Source organism: Sus scrofa, unplaced genomic scaffold (assembly GCF_000003025.6).
Source record: "Sus scrofa isolate TJ Tabasco breed Duroc unplaced genomic scaffold, Sscrofa11.1 Contig709, whole genome shotgun sequence".
Lineage (NCBI taxonomy): Eukaryota > Metazoa > Chordata > Mammalia > Artiodactyla > Suidae > Sus > Sus scrofa.
The window spans coordinates 20,505-40,091 of NW_018085295.1; the positions used below are offsets into that span (position 1 = coordinate 20,505).

The 19,587-nt window shown below is 49.6% G+C and overlaps 2 pseudogenes; both read right to left on the minus strand.

Moving 5' to 3' along the window:
* Positions 1-1,909: 1,909 nt before the first annotated feature.
* LOC110259062 lies at positions 1,910-5,668 on the minus strand (annotated as a pseudogene).
* Positions 5,669-10,808: 5,140 nt separating this feature from the next.
* LOC100738468 lies at positions 10,809-15,805 on the minus strand (annotated as a pseudogene).
* Positions 15,806-19,587: the final 3,782 nt, after the last annotated feature.

The following is a 19,587-nucleotide window of genomic DNA, read 5'->3' on the forward strand; positions in this document are numbered from 1 at the left end:
CTGCAAAACCACCTGGTCCAGGGCTTTTTTTGAGAGATGTGTTTCATCACAGATTCAGTCTTATGGGTCAATATTGGACTGTTCAGATTTTCTCTTTTTCCCCAATGCATTCTTGGGAAGTTGTACATTTTTAGGTGTTTGTCCATTTCTTGTAGTGTGTCTGATTTATTGGCTTATAACATTGCTAATAATCTCTTACAATTTTTCGTATTTCTGTGGTGCTGATGGTAACTTCTCCTCTTCCCTGTCTGATTTTATTTATTTGGGCCCTCTTTCTTTTTACTTTGTGAGCCTGGCCAGAAGTTTAGCAATTCTTTTTTTTATCTTTTGGGAGAACCAGAGCTTCGTTTGATTGATATTTTCTATTGTTTTAAAAGTCCCTTTTACTTATTTCTGTCCAGAACTTTGGTATTTCATTCCTTCCAGTAAACTTCAACCTTGTCTTCTTTCCCTCATTCTTTAGGTGTAAAGTGAGATTGTTTATGTGTTATTTTTCTTATTATCTGAAGTAGGCTTGTGTCACTATAAACTTCCCTCTTAAATTGTTTATCTAAATCTCAGACTTTGGATTGCCGTGTTTTCCTTTTCATTTGACTGCAGGCATTTTTTGATTTCTTCTTTGACGTATTCAGTGACCCCTTGGTTATTGTGGAGCATGTTGTTTAAAGCTATGTGTTTGTGCTTGAGTTTGTTTTCTACTTTCACATTATTGTGGTAAGAAAATAAGGCTTGTTATGATTTCAATCGTCATAAAGTTATTGAGACTTACTTAGTGGCCTAGCATGTGATCTGTCATGGAGAATGTTCCCTGTGCATGTTAAAGAATGTGGGATAAAATATCCTATACATATATCAGTTATCTCCATCTGGGCTAATGTTTCCTTTAAGGGCAGTGTTTCCTTATAGATTTTCTGTCTGTGTGATCTGTCCATTGGTGGAAGTGGGGTGCAAAATTCCCTCTGATTATTGTATTACTGTTCATGTCTCCCTTTGCCTTTGTTACCGTTTGCTTTGTTCTAGGTGCTCCTGTGTCGGGTGCTTCTGTATTTATGATTGCTATCTTATGTGGGTTGGGTACTGTGACTACGACAGCAATGGCCCAGAAAACCAAAGTAAAAAAGGACAAAAGAGACTACGTCAAAATTAAGAATTGGCGCCCAAAGAAGTTAAAAACCCAAGTGCAAAAGCAACCTATGAGGAGGGAGAAAATGTTTGCAAATCTTCTATCTGAGAAGAGGGTAATATCCAGACCGTGTAAAGATCTTCTACAATAAAGAACCTAGTAACCCAATGAAAATCTTGCCAAGTCCTTGGATATTTCTCGAAAGCTGATCTACGTGTTGTCGACAACATATGAAAAGATGCTGAGCAGAGCTAATCATTAGAGAAATGAACATCAAAACCATCAATGAGATAGTGCTTCATCACTATTAGGATTGCTGCTCTAAATACGACAGGAAATAATGTGAGTGGACTAGGATGGGGAGAATTTGAAAGATTGTTGCCCTGTGAATGGGAATGTAAATTGGCACAGCTAATTTACCAACTTTCCAAGGAGTGGGGAGAGAGGAAGAGAGAGAACAATATAATAGCTTGAGAAGTAACAAAGCATGCCACTTGTGGAGCGGAGGAGTGGGGAACTGCTGAAAGAGAAAAACGCATTATATGAGATGAATACAGTAACATACATCAGAGGGCCCAAAGCTGAGACAGGTGGCCTGGAGAATCCAGCAGAGATATTGGTGTATGCGCTAATTGAGGAATTGTGAGCAGCAGGCTGACGATTTAGCTGTTAGCCCCTCCCCACAGTCTCTTGATCAGGGAAAGAGGGACATTGAGAGCTGTGATCAGAGAGGAGGGGCAGGTCCCTATGTTGCCCTTCAGGGAACAGTTCACCCCGTGTCCGGAGCACAACCTCCTGCTGGTGACCATGGGTGTGTATGTCTCTACTAAAGGGAGACAAGGTAATGGGGCCAACGGACTGTGTGTGTTGTGACCACTAGTGGATGGGGCCCCGAGTGGGAAGGTCAGGACTGAGGGTCCAGGCTCCTGGGAGTGTGGGACAGAGGCTGGGGAGCTGGGCTCTGTGCCAAGAAAGTGCCCCTTCCCTTCAACCCTGCTGTTTCTTCATCCACCAGGGGCTTCATCCTTACTGAGAGATATCTATGCTGACAGAGCACCACGTGTTAGGGTGGCAAGTAGTCAGGATGATGTCACCTGCCAGGCTGGGTGGTCAGGACCAGGGGACCCTTGGATATCAGGCACTTCTGTTGACTCCCTGGGGCTCCCAGCTGCTGTCTAGGGGAAGAACCTGGGACAGGTTGAGCACGGACATCCTAATCAGGAGCACGGCTTCACTCTGCTGGCTTGTTGAAGGTGGTAGCCACAGTGAAGAGAAAGGGGAAGGGGGGAACCTTCATGCTGCAAAATTGAGGGGAAGCCCGGTCCTAACACCTCCCCTGATAGGCTATGCTGAACCCAGGGTATCATCAAGGAAGGGGCAATCCAGAGCATCATAAGGGCCCCGGCTGGGTGGTTCAGGGGTTATTATTGAGCAAACATTTACCTTAGATTCAGGGAAGAAGGAAGGGGCCAGAGAGGTTGTCTAGTCCACATACCTTCAGGCGTAGATGTTAAACATGGGACATATATGCTGTTTCAACCCTTGCTCATGGCTCTGCTGGCTGGGTTGCTCTGGCGTCAAGTTTAGGGTCTTTTCCCTTCATGGGACATTATTTTTCATGGCAATCCAAGTGTCTTTTTTAGTGTCTCACACTTGTGTACATGGTCCATGATGTGCTTCTTGGAATGGTTGAATGAAATGCTGGATAAAAAAGGAACAAATTCCTCAAGCCAAAGCCATTGCCTCCCCCTGAGTCCTGTTGTTCTGCACTCAGGACACTGTCTCCCAGGTCACCCTCCCTCAGGGTGCAGTGTGCTTGTGCCCCGGTCTCCACAGGGCCTCCTTCACCTCCTTGTTCCGCAGACTGTAGATGAGGGGGTTGAGCACGGGGATGACCAGGGTGTAGAAGACAGAGACCACCTTGCCCTGCTGCAAGGACTCCACCGCTCCCGGCTGGGCATACATGACAAAGACGGTCCCATAAAAGAGGGACACGGCCGTCATGTGGGAGCCACAGGTGGAGAAGAGCTTGTGTCTGCCTGCTCCCGAGCGCATCCTCAGGATGGTCACGGTGATGTAGGCATAGGAGATGAGGACCCCGAGGGTGGTGCCCACGATGATGAGCCCGCAGATGCCAAACAGGACCAGCTCACTGATGGCTGTGTCAGCACAGGCGAGCAGGAGCAGCGGGCACATCGCAGAAGAAGTGGTCGATGTGGTTGGAGCTGCAGAAGGGGAGGCTGAATGTGAAGCTGGTCTGCAGGATGGCGTTGAGGCAGCCTCCACCGTAGCAGCCCAGCACCAGGCGGGCACAGGCTGATGGGCACATGGTGATGGGATAGTGAAGGGGGCTGCAGATGGCCAGGAAGCGGTCATAGGCCATCACGGCCAGGAGGAATCCCTCAGTGGTGATCATCAGAGAGATGAGGAAGAACTGGGAGGCACAGCCCCCGAAGGAGATGACCTTGGCTGAGGACAGGACGTTGGCCAGGGCCTTGGGGTAGATGACAGATGAGTAGCACAGGTCCAGGAAGGAGAGGTTCTTGAGGAAGAAGTACATCGGGGAGTGCAGACGGGCGTCCAGGGTGATGACCACGATCATGGTGAGGTTCCCCAGGACGGCCGCCAAGTACAGGGCCAGGAAGAGGGCAAAGAGCAGGGCCGGGGTCTGCAGCCCACCCTGAAACCCCTCCAGCACAAACTCCTGCAGAGACTTCCCCGAGAGGGTTCCATTTGCACGGGGTGTCATGGCCCCGAGCTGGGGACAGGTGCAGAGAGCAGGAGGGAGGCAGTGAGAGGGAGCAGGTCAAGGTCAGGAGGTCATGTCCTTGGAGCACAGGGACACTCAGGGCATCTCTGTCCACTTAGCAGGAGGCCACCAGCTGCCACGTCTTCCCTCCAGGTGGCCCTACTGCCCTGCAATGAACGCAGTGCCTGGGTTCACTCCTTCACTCGTGTGCTGGGAGCACTTCCTCTGTGGGCGGCTGTGCACAGTCCCGCTGGGGGCTGGGGTGTGGTACCAGGGGCTTTGCAGGCCTGGGGGTCTGAAGCGTGGCCGTTGCATTGCAGCCTCCTGTGTCCTCCTGCGGGAATGCTGCCGAGGTTCCCCTCTTTGCCCCGGGGTCGAATCCTCCACCTTCTGCCCCGTATTTGACTCTTTATTTACTTCAGAAGTATTTACTCATCCCCTTCTGCCCACCAGGTCGTGGCTGGGTGATGTTCCATCTCTAGGCCAGGCTGGGAGCAGAGCGGGGCAGAGCCCTCACCAGGCCTGGGTGGGGGCTTTTCTGTCTGTCTCTCCTGTGGGCCTCGATCCCTGTCTCAGCTCACTGCCTACAGCCTGGAGCACCGTGCTATCCATCAGGTGAGTCGAGGACTGGCCAGGCAGGAGTGTTTCCCCGCCTCTGCTGAGAGCAAGCCATGAGGGCTCACTGTATACTTGGCACGACTGCCACCCTGTTCTTCACAGTCTGCTTCCACTCCAAGCCTCCCTGCCTCGTAGCTGACCTTTTCACGGTGAAGGTCATGACTCACCTGAGCCCGCACAGCCAGGACCTACTCTCCCAGGGTCTCCTGAGCCTCTGACCACGTCTGTGCTGGTGATCCTCAGTGGGGACCGGGGGCCCCTGCCTGTTCCCCGTTCGGTTCTGGCTTCTTGTGCAGCGAAGGAGGGTGGAGAGGGGGCAGCGGAGGGCACCTGGGGTCTCAGTGAGCCTCAGGCTGGTGCTCCAGGTTGAGGAGCAGGAAGCTCTTGGGTCTTGGAGGAAGCAGGGCCTGGAAGGGACTCAGCTCACCTGTTCCCCTAAGTCTTACCTCCTCAGCTGAGCAGTGGGTCAGGTGCCTGTACCTCTGGGTCACGCTGTTGGGGCAGGTGTTCTCTTTGGCAGGCCTGGGGCCCGAGCCCTCAAAGGGCCAATTAGGGGAGACCCGGGCTTCCAAGTGCCTTGGGACTCCCCACCCCCTGGGCCCCAGGAATCTGACGTCCAGTGTTCAGTCCTCCCTGACCAGCCCCCAGCCCCAGACAGGGGAGCCCAGAAGCCTGAAGCCCATCAGGGAGCCCGGGGGAACCTACAGGAGAGAAACACAGACAGTGCAGAGGGACCCAGAGCCTCTTCCTGGAAAGGTCTCCCCAGGCAGCAGGTGTGACCTCCTGGTCCACAGCTCTGACTGCTCCTCCCCACGCTCACAGGATGGCATAAGGAGGAAGGCTGGCTCCGAGTTCTGTGCCCGGGCCAGTGGCCTCGCCCTTGCCATTCCAGACACAGTGCGTCTGCCTCACAGTCCTGAGATGCAGGCCAATCGTCATCCCTTGGTATAATCGGAACACGGGAGAAGGTAGATGGCCTCCCTCTGCACGCTCCTCTCCGTTTTGGCTGCGTTGCTGGCACGTCGAAAATCCTCCTTCCTGTGTGTGCGAAAATTTGGGGTAAACACATGCTTGGTGGAATTCAAGACAGAGGCTGTGATACAGCCAAACGGAAGGGCTGTCTCTGTGACCCCCATAACCCTTCCCTCCCTTAGCAGGAGATGTGTGTGCCCCAGGTGTGTCTGCATCATGGGGGCTCTCCTCTGTGTGTCTTTGTGCGAGTCAGGTCACCTCTGTCACTGGTTCTGCTGTTGGGGGTTCACCCCACCACATGTCACGAGCATCTTTCTCGGTCCGTAAATTCCTTCTGAACGTCCCCCGGGGTTCTGTGTGGGCACAGTGGCCATCCCCGATCCCTCCTGACCTGACAGCCACCCCCTACAGGCTTTCCTGTCATGAAGCCTGACGCCGTCTACGTGTCTTCTGGGCTCCTCCTGTCATTCCTGGTGGGTTAGGATCCTACAGTCCAATCATGCGTTAGCACGTGGACACCTTGCTTCGTCCTGAAAAGCACTGCCCATTTTTCTCCAGAAACGTCCAATGTATTTTCTCCCCGTGGCCCATGGAGATTTGCCTCCCTCCCCTCCGCTAGGCTCGAGGCTTGCTGTCCACCCTGACCCCTAACAGGCAGGTGCTGCTAACGGCACCGAACAGACCTCTGATTCCAGGGAGGCTGAGCATCGTTTCACACGTTTGTTGACCTTTGGCATCTCTACCTGAGGGACTTGTTTCCCTGAAATGACACCCTGGGTCCTTGCTGCCCACCCGCTGGGGGCGTTGCCGTGGAGAACGGGCACGCTATCCTATGAACCCTGTGAAAGCCTAGACTGGGGGCCTGTTTCACTTACGGTCAAGCCAGGACTCCGAGCTGCCCGCCCCCTCAGACGCTGGCTCTTCTGGTCAGGCCAGGAACTAGTTGTACGGTTTTGCTCCTAAAGGACATTTGGTTCCTTCCCTCTGGCCTCATCCCTAGGGCCCCTGTCCAGCAGAGCTGCCCCTGGCAGTGGACGTGCCCTGTGCTCTACCCGGTGTGACCCAGGGCCCTGCATGGCCCCTGAGCTCTGGCAATATGCCAGTGCAGCGGAGAACTGACTGTTCCATTTCACTGCAGTAAAAGGACAAAGCCGAAGAGCTTCCTAGGGCTTGTCGCTGTGGCCCTGGGCCCTGGCGTGTGGTTTGTCCTCAGCAGTTGACCCTTGGTCTCCTCGCCTCTATTCGTCTCTTATCGGCCATCTCCTTCTAAGTTCTGCTTAGGGGTCTTGGCTTTCGCCTCCTGACTTTCGTGCTCCTTATGTCTCACACCCCTCGTGGCCGTGGTAAGAGTTGTGTGTATTGAAGGCGCTGTGATGCTGCAGTTCCTGACTCTTTAAGCACACTCATGAATCAGACTTTATATGCAATCTGGCAAGCCGTTCGATATGTTGCCACCAATTCAACATCAGTTTCAATCCCGTGTGAGCCAAAGAAAGTGGACTGTGGGAGTTGCCTGGGGGCACAGCAAGTTAGAGTTCCGGCGTTCTCTCTGCAGTGGCTCGGGTCCGGGCTGAGGCACAGGTTCAGTCCCTGGCTCGGGAAGTTGCACATGCTGTGGGCGCAGCCAAACAGGCAGACAGACAGACAACCAAGCAAACCATGGTTAAGGTGGTAGATTTTTTATAAAGAAAGAGAGAGAGAAAACGGACTTGTGGCCAGAACCCACCTGCACACTCCTGGTTTCCAGCTTCCGTCAAGAGCCCATCAGAGCACAGTAAAGGTGGCCAGCGGCCAGTCCTGGGGCTCAGCACGTGTGGTCTGGACTGGCTGTCTGCAACATCTGTGAGCAATAGCAGGTTTTAAAAACAATTTGGAGGTCATTTGTGGAAATACTCCACAGAAAAAATGTACAAGCATATAAGACACAAATGATGTGTCCTCTCGGAAAAAAACACATGTAACTAAAGAAACCAGGATACTTAATTACGTTTTGCAACACTGAAAAACATTATTAGAAAACGAATGTTTCATGTGACGGGAACTCCGCATAAAACTCAATAGGATGGGAGTTCTCTTGTGGCACAGCAGGTTAGGTATCTGGCCCTGTTATTGCCGCAGGTGAGGTTGCTGCTGTGGTGCGGGTTTGATCCCTGGCCCAGAAACTCCCATGCACCATGAGTGCAGGCAAAAAAAAAAAAAAAAAAAGAAACAAGAATTGATAGAATAGAAGGAAAAGGAAGATTGCATAGCAAAGATAACTTGAGAGCCAAATAAGCACTAGAGACTTAAATACAAAACCTGACGGGTTCCCGCTGTGATTCACTGGGGTAAGAACCCACACAGTGTCCGTGAGGATGCGGGTTCCATCCCCAGCCTCGCTCAGTAGGTCAAGGATCCCGCATTGCTGTGGCTATGGGCTAACTTATAGCTGCAGCTCCAATGTGACCCCTAGCCTGGGAACGTTCCTATGTTGCAGGTGTGGCCTAAACGAAAAAGAAAACAGAATTCCAACAACACTATGCACGTTTACGCTCACAGTTTCAGCAGCTTAGGAAAAATGTACTGTGAATTTTACACAGCCACAAACTATGAACACTTCATGATAAAATACTATGAATCATCCATAACAGTTCATAAGCATGAAAAATTGAATTTGTGATTTCAAAGCTGCCCCCAAAGAATGCTTCAGGCACAGATGGGTTCACTGGGGAATTCTACTAAACATTAAGAAAAATCATACCATCTTTTTTCTTGTTTTTTTTTTTTGGTCTTTTTGCCTTTTCTAGGGCCGCTCCTGTGGCATATGGAGGTTCACAGGCTAGGGGTATAATTGGAGCTGTAGCTGCCGGCCTGCACCAGAGCCATAGCGATGTGGGATCCGAGCCTCATCTGTGACCTACACCACAGTTCATGGCAACGCCGGATCCTTAACCCTCTGAGCAAGGCCAGGGATCGAACCTGCAACCTCATGGTTCCTAGTCGGATTCGTAAATACTGAGCCACAAGAGGAACTCCACACCATTTAAAAAAAAATTTTTTTTTATTTTCCCACTGTACAGCAAGAGGATCAAGTTATCCTTACATGTATACATTACAGTTACATTTTTTCCCCCACCCTTTCTTCTGTTGCAACATGAGTATCTAGACAAAGTTCTCAATGCTATTCAGCAGGATCTCCTTGTAAATCTATTCTAGGTTGTGTCTGATAAGCCCAAGCTCCCCATCCCTCCCACTCCCTCCCCCTCCCATCAGGCAGCCACAAGTCTTTTCTCCAAGTCCATGATTTTCTTTTCTGAGGAGATGTTCATTTGTGCTGGATATTAGATTCCAGTTATAAGTGATATCATATGGTATTTGTCTTTGCCGTTCTGGCTCATTTCACTCAGTATGAGATTCTCCAGTTCCATCCATGTTGCTGCAAATGGCATTATGTCATTCTTTTTGATGGCTGAGTAGTATTCCATTGTGTATATATACCACTTCTTCCGAATCCAATCATCTGTCGATGACATTTGGGTTGTTTCCATGTCCTGGCTATTGTGAATAGTGCTGCAATGAACATGCGGGTGCATGTGTCTCTTTTAAGTAGAGTTTTGTCCGGATAGATGCCCAAGCGTGGGATTGTGGGGTCATATGGAAGTTCTATGTATAGATTTCTAAGGTATCTCCAAACTGTTCTCCATAGTGGCTGTACCAGTTGACATTCCCACCAATAGTGCAGGAGGGTTCCCTTTTCTCCACAGCCCCTCCAGCACTTGTTATTTTCCACACCATTTGTTAATAGACTATTTTTAGGGATGTTTTCGGTTCACAGCAAACTTGAGCAGAAAATGCAGATTCTCATGCCCCTCCTCCGGCACCCCGAGTTCTCCACCATCAACACGAGGCATCGGAGGGGCACATCTGTTATGAGGGACCAACTGCCCTGAAGTGTTAACGTCACCTAGCAGCCGTAGTTTGGGTGCGGGTTTGCTCTGGTGTCGTTTGCACTCGGGGGTCCTGACAAACGTGTATGGCACCCGCCTGTGCTGGGTATCGTGCAGAACAGGCCTACGGCCCTGCATATCCTCTCTGTTCCCGATTTAAACCTCCTCTCCACCCGCCACCCTGGCACCCTCATTTTTAACTGTGTGACAGAGACTCCAACAACGAAAAAGAGTATTTGTTGAAACGAGACTATGAGATAATCTTCCTGCGTGGCATGAGGCTTGAATCGGCCACTTGAAACATAATGATTAAACTGTGGTTGTAACGATTTTCTTTTCTTTTTTTTTGGTCTTCTGTCTTTTTAGGGCCGCACCCGTGGCACACGTTGGTTCCCAGGCTAGGGGTCTAATTGGAGCTACAGCTGCGGGCCTACCCCAGAGCCACAGCAATGCCAGATCTGAGCCGCATCTGTGACCTACACCACAGTTCCTGGCAATGCCAGATCCTTAACCCACTGAGTGAGGCCAGGGACGGAACCCGCCACCTCGTGGTTCCTCGTCGGATTTGTTTCCGCTGCGCCACGAGGGGAGCTCCAATTGTGGCCATTTTTAAATATGCGGAAAAGTGCAGAGAGTGATAGTCTGGTGAACCTCTAAGTACCTGTCACCCAGCTTTAGTACCGACCGACGCATGGCCGCTTTTGTATGTTTCTTACCAGACTCCCACAGCCCTGAAATATTTCAAAGCAAGTGTTAGATATCACATAATTTCATCCACCCATATTTCAGCATGCACCTCCAAAATAAAAGGGCCTTTGTTTTCAAAAACATGCACCTCAGTATCACGCCAACGGTACTGTAAATGCCTAAACTCCGCAGTTATGCATCCGATAAAGGCGTCAGGTTAACAGATGTGATTTTGTTCGACAGGCGTTTGAATCAGCCTCCAGCAAAGGCCCTCCCTAGATGCACTGACAAGCGTTACACACCCCTTTATGCTGATAGGTACCCCTTCCATCATTTTCTCTTGTCGTCATTGCTGTTGTTACTTATTTCATAAAGAAGCTGCGCCTCGTGTTCTGCAGAGTTACCGCCGGCTATGTTGGCTGACTTCACCCTGGTAATACCGCTTGTCACATCCGTGTGTCCTGTGTGTTTCCAGGAAATGGTGGTTGATCTGGAGGCTTGTCTAGAATCCACGTATGGGGATGCTGCTGCTGGGGGTGGCTGCCATGGCTTTGTTACTGGCCAGTGGAATTCTTGGGTGGCACAGGGCTCTTTCCTCAGGGGCACAGGGTGCCTGACTCTCCCCGTCTGTGATGGTGGAAGTGACGAGGCTGCCTGTGTTCTTTAATGCATTGGGGTTTGCAACCTGGTGGTGCTCCGAGGCCATCATTCCTTCTCGGCCGTGGTGCTTCTGTGAGAGAACGTTTTCTCTGTGGATGTCACTCTCCTCTGGAGAAAGCTTTTGCAGTTCTACCAGGCTTTAGTGGAGAAGGAAGGCTTAACTGATTTACCACGGGCACCCGGTTACCCAGTGGTACAGTTCGCATTGGACGGGCAGATAGGTGCTTGACTTCTCTTTGGACCTCATTTCAAAACACGGAGCCTTCTCCTTGTGGGTGTACTTTTGCAGTAGTATAAATTCATATTAAAATTTTTGTGTGTTACAATTTATTATGGTTTTGATGCTTACACAGCTCGTTTGTCCTTTTTCCCCTCTTTGGGTTATGCCATTTGACGCTAAACTTAATGCAATAGCGTAACTGCATCTATTAAAATAAAATACGGTACTTGGATATAAACGCCAAAGTAAGAAAGAGATGCACATTTACTCTAAAAGTATAGATAGGACGGTACGAAACCTAAGGAAGTTACATGTGAGCTCTCTACGAAAAAGAAAGCAGATGTGGCTCAATAAGTAGTAAATCAAGCAGATATTAGAAGAAAATATTTATAAGGGGACATTTCATAAGGAAAACGTGTAATGCAACGGAATGATGTGAAAAATTTCCACTTGCATACAGCAGAGATTTTCAATAATTAAAGAATGTATGACAGGATTATAAAGTGGATACATCCAATCTGTAGATGCTGGTTTACAGCACCCTTCTCAGTAACTGACAAAACAAGTGCACACATTTAGTAGGTATCGGTTCCCCGTGATTCAGAACATCAATCAGGGGTACCTCCTTGACGTAGATCGAACACGACCCTCTGCAACGGCAAATATAATGAAGCACAAGGATCATCGCTGTAGTCAGGTGAATGTTACCACCCCCCCCCCGAATACATCTACACGGACACTTAGAATGTGATCATATTTGGGAGTAGGGTCTTTGCAAATGATATCATTAGGATGAAGTCATTATGGATTAGGGCGCCTTAAACCCAGTGACAGGTGTTCTCTTTCAAGGAGAGGACAGGATGGGGGAACCAAGGAAGAGGACATTCAAGACTGGGCAGAGGCTGGAGTGATGCAAAAACAGGCGAAGCAAGGCCAAGCATGCCCAGAGCCTGAGTTGACTGCAAAACCACCTGGTCCAGGGCTTTTTTTGAGAGATGTGTTTCATCACAGATTCAGTCTTATGGGTCAATGTTGGACTGTTCAGATTTTCTCTTTTTCCCCAATGCATTCTTGGGAAGTTGTACATTTTTAGGTGTTTGTCCATTTCTTGTAGTGTGTCTGATTTATTGGCTTATAACATTGCTAATAATCTCTTACAATTTTTCGTATTTCTCTGGTGCTGATGGTGACTTCTCCTCTTCCCTGTCTGCTTTTATTTATTTGGGCCCTCTTTCTTTTTACTTTGTGAGCCTGGCCAGAAGTTTAGCAATTCTTTTTTTTATCTTTTGGGAGAACCAGAGCTTCGTTTGATTGATATTTTCTATTGTTTTAAAAGTCCCTTTTACTTATTTCTGTCCAGAACTTTGGTATTTCATTCCTTCCAGTAAACTTCAACCTTGTCTTCTTTCCCTCATTCTTTAGGTGTAAAGTGAGATTGTTTATGTGTTATTTTTCTTATTTTCTGAAGTAGGCTTGTGTCACTATAAACTTCCCTCTTAAATTGTTTATCTAAATCTCAGACTTTGGATTGCCGTGTTTTCCTTTTCATTTGACTGCAGGCATTTTTTGATTTCTTCTTTGACGTATTCAGTGACCCCTTGGTTATTGTGGAGCATGTTGTTTAAAGCTATGTGTTTGTGTTTTTTTGCAGGTTTTTCTTGAGTTTGTTTTCTCCTTTCACATCACTGTGGTAAGAAAATAAGGCTTGTTATGTTTTCAATCGTCATAAAGTTACTGAGACTTACTTAGTGGCCTAGCATGTGATCTGACATGGAGAATGTTCCCTGTGCATGTTAAAGAATGTGGGATAAAATATCCTATACATATATCAGTTATCTCCATCTGGGCTAATGTTTCCTTTAAGGGCAGTGTTTCCTTATAGATTTTCTGTCTGCGTGATCTGTCCATTGGTGGAAGTGGGGTGCAAAATTCCCTCTGATTATTGTATTACTGTTCATGTCTCCCTTTGCCTTTGTTACCGTTTGCTTTGTTTTAGGTGCTCCTGTGTCGGGTGCTTCTATATTTATGATTGCTATCTTATGTGGGTTGGGTACTGTGACTACGACAGCAATGGCCCAGAAAACCAAAGTAAAAAAGGACAAAAGAGACTACGTCAAAATTAAGAATTGGCGCCCAAAGAAGTTAAAAACCCAAGTGCAAAAGCAACGTATGAGGAGGGAGAAAATGTTTGCAAATCTTCTATCTGAGAAGAGGGTAATATCCAGACCATGTAAAGATCTTCTACAATAAAGAACCTAGTAACCCAATGAAAATCTTGCCAAGTCCTTGGATATTTCTCGAAAGCTGATCTACGTGTTGTCGACAACATATGAAAAGATGCTGAGCAGAGCTAATCATTAGAGAAATGAACATCAAAACCATCAATGAGATAGTGCTTCATCACTATTAGGATTGCTGCTCTAAATACGACAGGAAATAATGTGAGTGGACTAGGATGGGGAGAATTTGAAAGATTGTTGCCCTGTGAATGGGAATGTAAATTGGCACAGCTAATTTACCAACTTTCCAAGGAGTGGGGAGAGAGGAAGAGAGAGAACAATATAATAGCTTGAGAAGTAACAAAGCATGCCACTTGTGGAGCGGAGGAGTGGGGAACTGCTGAAAGAGAAAAACGCATTATATGAGATGAATACAGTAACATACATCAGAGGGCCCAAAGCTGAGACAGGTGGCCTGGAGAATCCAGCAGAGATATTGGTGTATGTGCTAATTGAGGGATTGTGAGCAGCAGGCTGATGATTTAGCTGTTAGCCCCTCCCCACAGTCTCTTGATCAGGGAAAGAGGGACATTGAGAGCTGTGATCAGAGAGGAGGGGCAGGTCCCTACGTTGCCCTTCAGGGAACAGTTCACCCCCGTGTCCGGAGCACAACCTCCTGCTGGTGACCATGGGTGTGTATGTCTCTACTAAAGGGAGACAAGGTAATGGGGCCAACGGACTGTGTGTGTTGTGACCACTAGTGGATGGGGCCCCGAGTGGGAAGGTCAGGACTGAGGGTCCAGGCTCCTGGGAGTGTGGGACAGAGGCTGGGGAGCTGGGCTCTGTGCCAAGAAAGTGCCCCTTCCCTTCAACCCTGCTGTCTTCTTCATCCACCAGGGACTTCATCCTTACTGAGAGATATCTATGCTGACAGAGCACCACGTGTTAGGGTGGCAAGTAGTCAGGATGATGTCACCTGCCAGGCTGGGTGGTCAGGACCAGGGGACCCTTGGATATCAGGCACTTCTGTTGACTCCCTGGGGCTCCCAGCTGCTGTCTAGGGGGAGAACCTGGGACAGGTTGAGCACGGACATCCTAATCAGGAGCACGGCTTCACTCTGCTGGCTTGTTGAAGGTGGTAGCCACAGTGAAGAGAAAGGGGAAGGGGGGAACCTTCATGCTGCAAAATTGAGGGGAAGCCCGGTCCTAACACCTCCCCTGATAGGCTATGCTGAACCCAGGGTATCATCAAGGAAGGGGCAATCCAGAGCATCATAAGGGCCCCGGCTGGGTGGTTCAGGGGTTATTATTGAGCAAACATTTACCTTAGATTCAGGGAGGAAGGAAGGGGCCAGAGAGGTTGTCTAGTCCACATACCTTCATGGGTAGATGTTAAACATGGGACATATATGCTGGTTCAACCCTTGCTCATGGCTCTGCTGGCTGGGTTGCTCTGGCGTCAAGTTTAGGGTCTTTTCCCTTCATGGGACATTATTTTTCATGGCAATCCAAGTGTCTTTTTTAGTGACTCACACTTGTGTACATGGTCCATGATGTGCTTCTTGGAATGGTTGAATGAAATGCTGGATAAAAAAGGAACAAATTCCTCAAGCCAAAGCCATTGCCTCCCCCTGAGTCCTGTTGTTCTGCACTCAGGACACTGTCTCCCAGGTCACCCTCCCTCAGGGTGCAGTGTGCTTGTGCCCCGGTCTCCACAGGGCCTCCTTCACCTCCTTGTTCCGCAGACTGTAGATGAGGGGGTTGAGCACGGGGATGACCAGGGTGTAGAAGACAGAGACCACCTTGCCCTGCTGCAAGGACTCCACCGCTCCCGGCTGGGCATACATGACAAAGACGGTCCCATAAAAGAGGGACACGACCGTCATGTGGGAGCCACAGGTGGAGAAGAGCTTGTGTCTGCCTGCTCCTGAGCGCATCCTCAGGATGGTCACGGTGATGTAGGCATAGGAGATGAGGACCCCGAGGTGGTGCCCACGATGATGAGCCCGCAGATGCCAAACAGGACCAGCTCACTGATGGCCGTACTGGCACAAGTGAGCTTGAGCAGGGGGACCACATCACAGAAGAAGTGGTCGATGTGTTTGGAGCTGCAGAAGGGGAGGCTGAATGTGAAGCTGGTCTGCAGGATGGCATTGAGGCATCCTCCACAGTAGGAGCCCAGCACCAGGCAGGCACAGACTGAGGGCTGCATGGTGATGGGATAGTGCAGGGGGCTGCAGATGGCCAGGAAGCGGTCATAGGCCATCACGGCCAAGAGAAGCCTCAGTCGTGCCCATCATGGAGAAGAAGAAGAACTGGGAGGCACAGCCCCCAAAGGAGATGACCTTGGCTGAGGAGAGGACGTTGGCCAGGGCCTTGGGGTAGATGACAGATGAGTAGCACAGGTCCAGGAAGGAGAGGTTCTTGAGGAAGAAGTACATCGGGGAGTGCAGACGGGCGTCCAGGGTGATGACCACGATCATGGTGAGGTTCCCCAGGACGGCCGCCAAGTACAGGGCCAGGAAGAGGGCAAAGAGCAGGGCCTGGGTCTGCAGACCCCCCTGAAATCCCCTCCAGCACAAACTCCTCTAGAGGCATCCCTGAGAGGTTTCCACTTCCATGGGGTGACATGGCCTGATTTGGACGACAGGGCTAAGAACAGGTGGGAGACAGGAAGAGAGAGCAAGTCAAGGTCACAAGGTCATCTTTCCCTGCAGCACGATAAGTGTCAGGTCCTCATTGCACACTGATCAAGTGACCATCGGCCGTGCAGTCTTATTCCAAACGAGCTCAGACACTCCTCAAATGGTATACATTTCCTCTGATTCAGGAATTCCTAGGTATGCTTGGAGCACTCCCTCTGTGCGAGACTCTGAGCTCCTGCTATGGCCTGGTTCCAGGTTCTGCAGAGCTGAGAGCCTGCAGTGTAAGGTTATCTTACATCTCATCATCCACGAAGGACAATGCTTTCCCTCCCTGTGAGATATTTCTGGGCTGTGCATTTCTGCACCTTGCTACAGTACTTAATCTTGCATTTTGCAGGTATGATTTTTACCTGTTCTTCAAGTATAGAAATCGTGAAGCACCTCATGTCATCACGACTTAACCCAGTGTTTGTAGGATCTTCAAGCCTAGGTGCAGATCAGGCACCAGCCCCTGGCAGGCTAAGGTGGATGCTCTCTCTGTCCCTCCTGAAGACTGTAAGACCTACCTCTGCTTGGTTGTCTCTAGTATTGGGGCCGTGGTGGCAACCATCAGCAGAGCTCTCTTCATCCTTGAGAACCTCAGGGCTCTTTTTGACAATGTCCAGATATTGGACAATTCATAGAGAGTGGAAAGTCCATCTCCATGGTCTGAGAAGTAGCAGGACAGTTTCTGAGACACATTCCGAATGTGAGCTGTCCTGCCCTGTTCTTGCTTCTATGTCCCTGGCTCCTCAGAACACCTGTGGGGTTGATGGCTTCCAGAAAAGGGAGCCACACACACTGTCCCATCGATTTCAGTGGCTCAGTCTTCCTGTTGGGTGCCGGCACCTGTCCCTATCCCAGCCCAGGCTTACTTGTCTGCTACATGTCTGACCACACACTCACAGGGGACATGTGACCAGCTGTGTGCTGATCTGAGGAATGGGCATAGGAGACCCAGCCTAAAGAGGGAGGAGTGGGGAAGGAAGCTGGATACTGAGCCAGTGTGCCTCCCGGGCAGTGGAATTTGAGATTCCACATTTTCTGGAGGTCAGTTCTGTAGCATCAGGGAGCTGGTTGTCTTTGAGGGAGTGGGTGGACCAGGAGTGGGGGTGTGCAGGCAGAGACTGTTGGGTCAGTGTTGTCTGTGGGGCAGTGGTGGCCCGCCATTCCCTCTCAGCTTGAAGTTCCCTTAGAAGGTGGTCTGTGGACAGTTCCAACCTTCCAACCAAAGAGCAAGTCTGAGAAGGTGTGGGTTGTCCAGATTTCCTCTCCTGGCAGACTTGATTCCAACTCACAGGAGAGCAGAAGGAGACACCTTCACCTCCGGTGCCCAGGGAGAGTTTCTTGGAATTCAGGGTTGTTGGTGGTGCTAAGGATGGAGATGGAGGAGGCCTTACCCATATCCCCATCCTGTGCACTTTGGCTCCCACCCTTGTACCTGTAGCCCCCACCGCTGTACCCATAGCCCCATCCTCTGCACAGACACTCACATTCATGATGGCCACAACCTTGCCAGGCATCTCTCCCCACCTCCTGCTCATACACACCTGGAGCCACTACAACCTAGTGACCATTCTGCATCCAACACTCCCAGCTTGGCCCCATGGCTTCAAAGTCCCCTGGTTTAGCCAGGTTCATATTTGCGATGGTTTCTCAGGACAAGTCGTCCACCTTGGGGGCCTCGTGGTCATCAAACTGTGACCCCAAAGAGCCTAGGGGAGCACTGGAGGAGAGATTGGCATTTTCCTCTGTGAAGCTAGGTTCTTGCTTGGTTTTTGAAAAAGCAACCTGACACATTCCTCGTCTTGCTGAGATTGTCTGTGGGATGTGGTGGCAGCTTCAGTGAGCTTGCACTTGAGTTGAGCCTGAGAAATCACTTGCCAGGTGAAGTGGAAGCATGCAGGCTGTCTGTGAGCCTCTCTCTGTAATGCCTGCGTCTGAGTCCTTCGTCATATCCTCTTGTTCCTCAGGTGTGGTCTGAGGCGCTATAGCACCAGCATTGCCTGGAGACTGTCTGCAGTGCAGAGTTTCAGACCACTGACTTTAGGCCCACCATAGCACGAGACCCCTCCCCCCCTCCATTCATTCTACTCTCATGAAAGTCCGCCTGCTTCCCTAACTGACCCTGCCCATGGCATGGGGGTGGGGTTAGTGTAGTTCATGCTCCCAGGCTCCCAGGACTCACCTGTCAGTGACTAGTGAACAGTATTCTGTTGAGCGATGTCGGCACTGCTCCTGTGATGTCAGGAGGCTTGTGACTGACTCAAGACCCTGTGCTCCTGGGCGGACCGGGCTCCTGAGCATTCAGTGCTGATGAAAATGAGGAGACAGCAAGCACAACCTCCTACTCTTTGCTCAGCTCTGGCTTCCTTTCTAGCGAAGGGGAGTGGGGTGGAGGCAGAGGAGGGTAAGGGGGGTGCCCACTATTGTGTGTCCTCTCTTATGCCTGGAGTTCCTGGAACTGCACCTTTGATTCACTTGCTGGGAAGATTCACTCCACCTGCACAGCTGGACTCAAACCCTCCATGACCAATTAGGGAGATTTGTGCTTCTGAGCGCCCTGGATCCCAACTCCTGGGATCCAAGAAGTAAGTCCTGTGACCAATCTTCCTCTGCTACATGTCAGCCGAAGAGAGATAAGCTCTAGACAAACGTCATTCTCCTTGTTTCCTCTGGCCTTCTGAGGCTCCCGCGAATCTGAGCATTTCTTTTCCTGTTGCTTGCATTACTCCAACCTTCAGGCCAGGCTTTCCAGCCCTCATTCTTCGTGCTTTATTTCTCTGTGCACTTTCTCCTTTTGTAGGGAACACTAGTCCACTGAACTGGTATGGACCATCTAACTAATTCAACTTAGGAAGACCCTATTCAAGAGGTCACCTTCTGCTTTCTGGTAACATGTTTTGGAGGAGAACACTGTTCACCTTTACTCCAGGGATGTTCCTGTGCTGCTCAAAGGGGATTATGTTCAGTGGTTGCTGAGTGACCACAGTATTTCATCTGTGCCAAGAGGTCGTTGCAGTACACATTTTATTCAATTCTAGAGAAGACCACAATGTTACTCTTTTTAAATCATTTACCAAAAGGAGCATGTGAAAATATCAACCATTGATTTTGATGTTTCCACTTCATTTGATTATTTCATTTTTTAAATCACAATATTTTAAACTTTTATTTTGCATACACCTTTAACATTTTTACATCATCCAGTTTGAAGTAAACATTTTCATTGATGACAGTGTCCCATCTACAAGGCAAATTTGTCCCAGAAATCTATTTTCTCTGATGATTATTGACCACAAGAAGCCTTGTTCTTCGACTTGGGATGTTTCATAAATGACAAATTTCTCAACCTTTTCAATCATGTAACCTCTGTATTTAATTATTAAAACATAAATCAACCTTATACTTTATTCTGAATGTTTCAGGATTAAATTGTTTTGTATGACGCTGTATTCTAGTTGCATTGAGCGGAAGTGGCCACATTAGCGCTGAGACAGGCGCGGGCTCGCTTCCCAAGCACCAGACGCCTGCCACATACACTCTGTCACTCAAACACAGGGACAGATGAAGGAGGAGGGGAGGGAAGGGGGGGCAATTGGTCACAGGTATGGGACTGCAAGGTTCTTTCCAGGGATGGGCACTGGGCTCTCCGAGTGGTCTGACTTTTATCCATTGAACCTCAAGGCTTACAGAGGGATTTCAGGTTTCTGGCCTCCCTTGACCTTG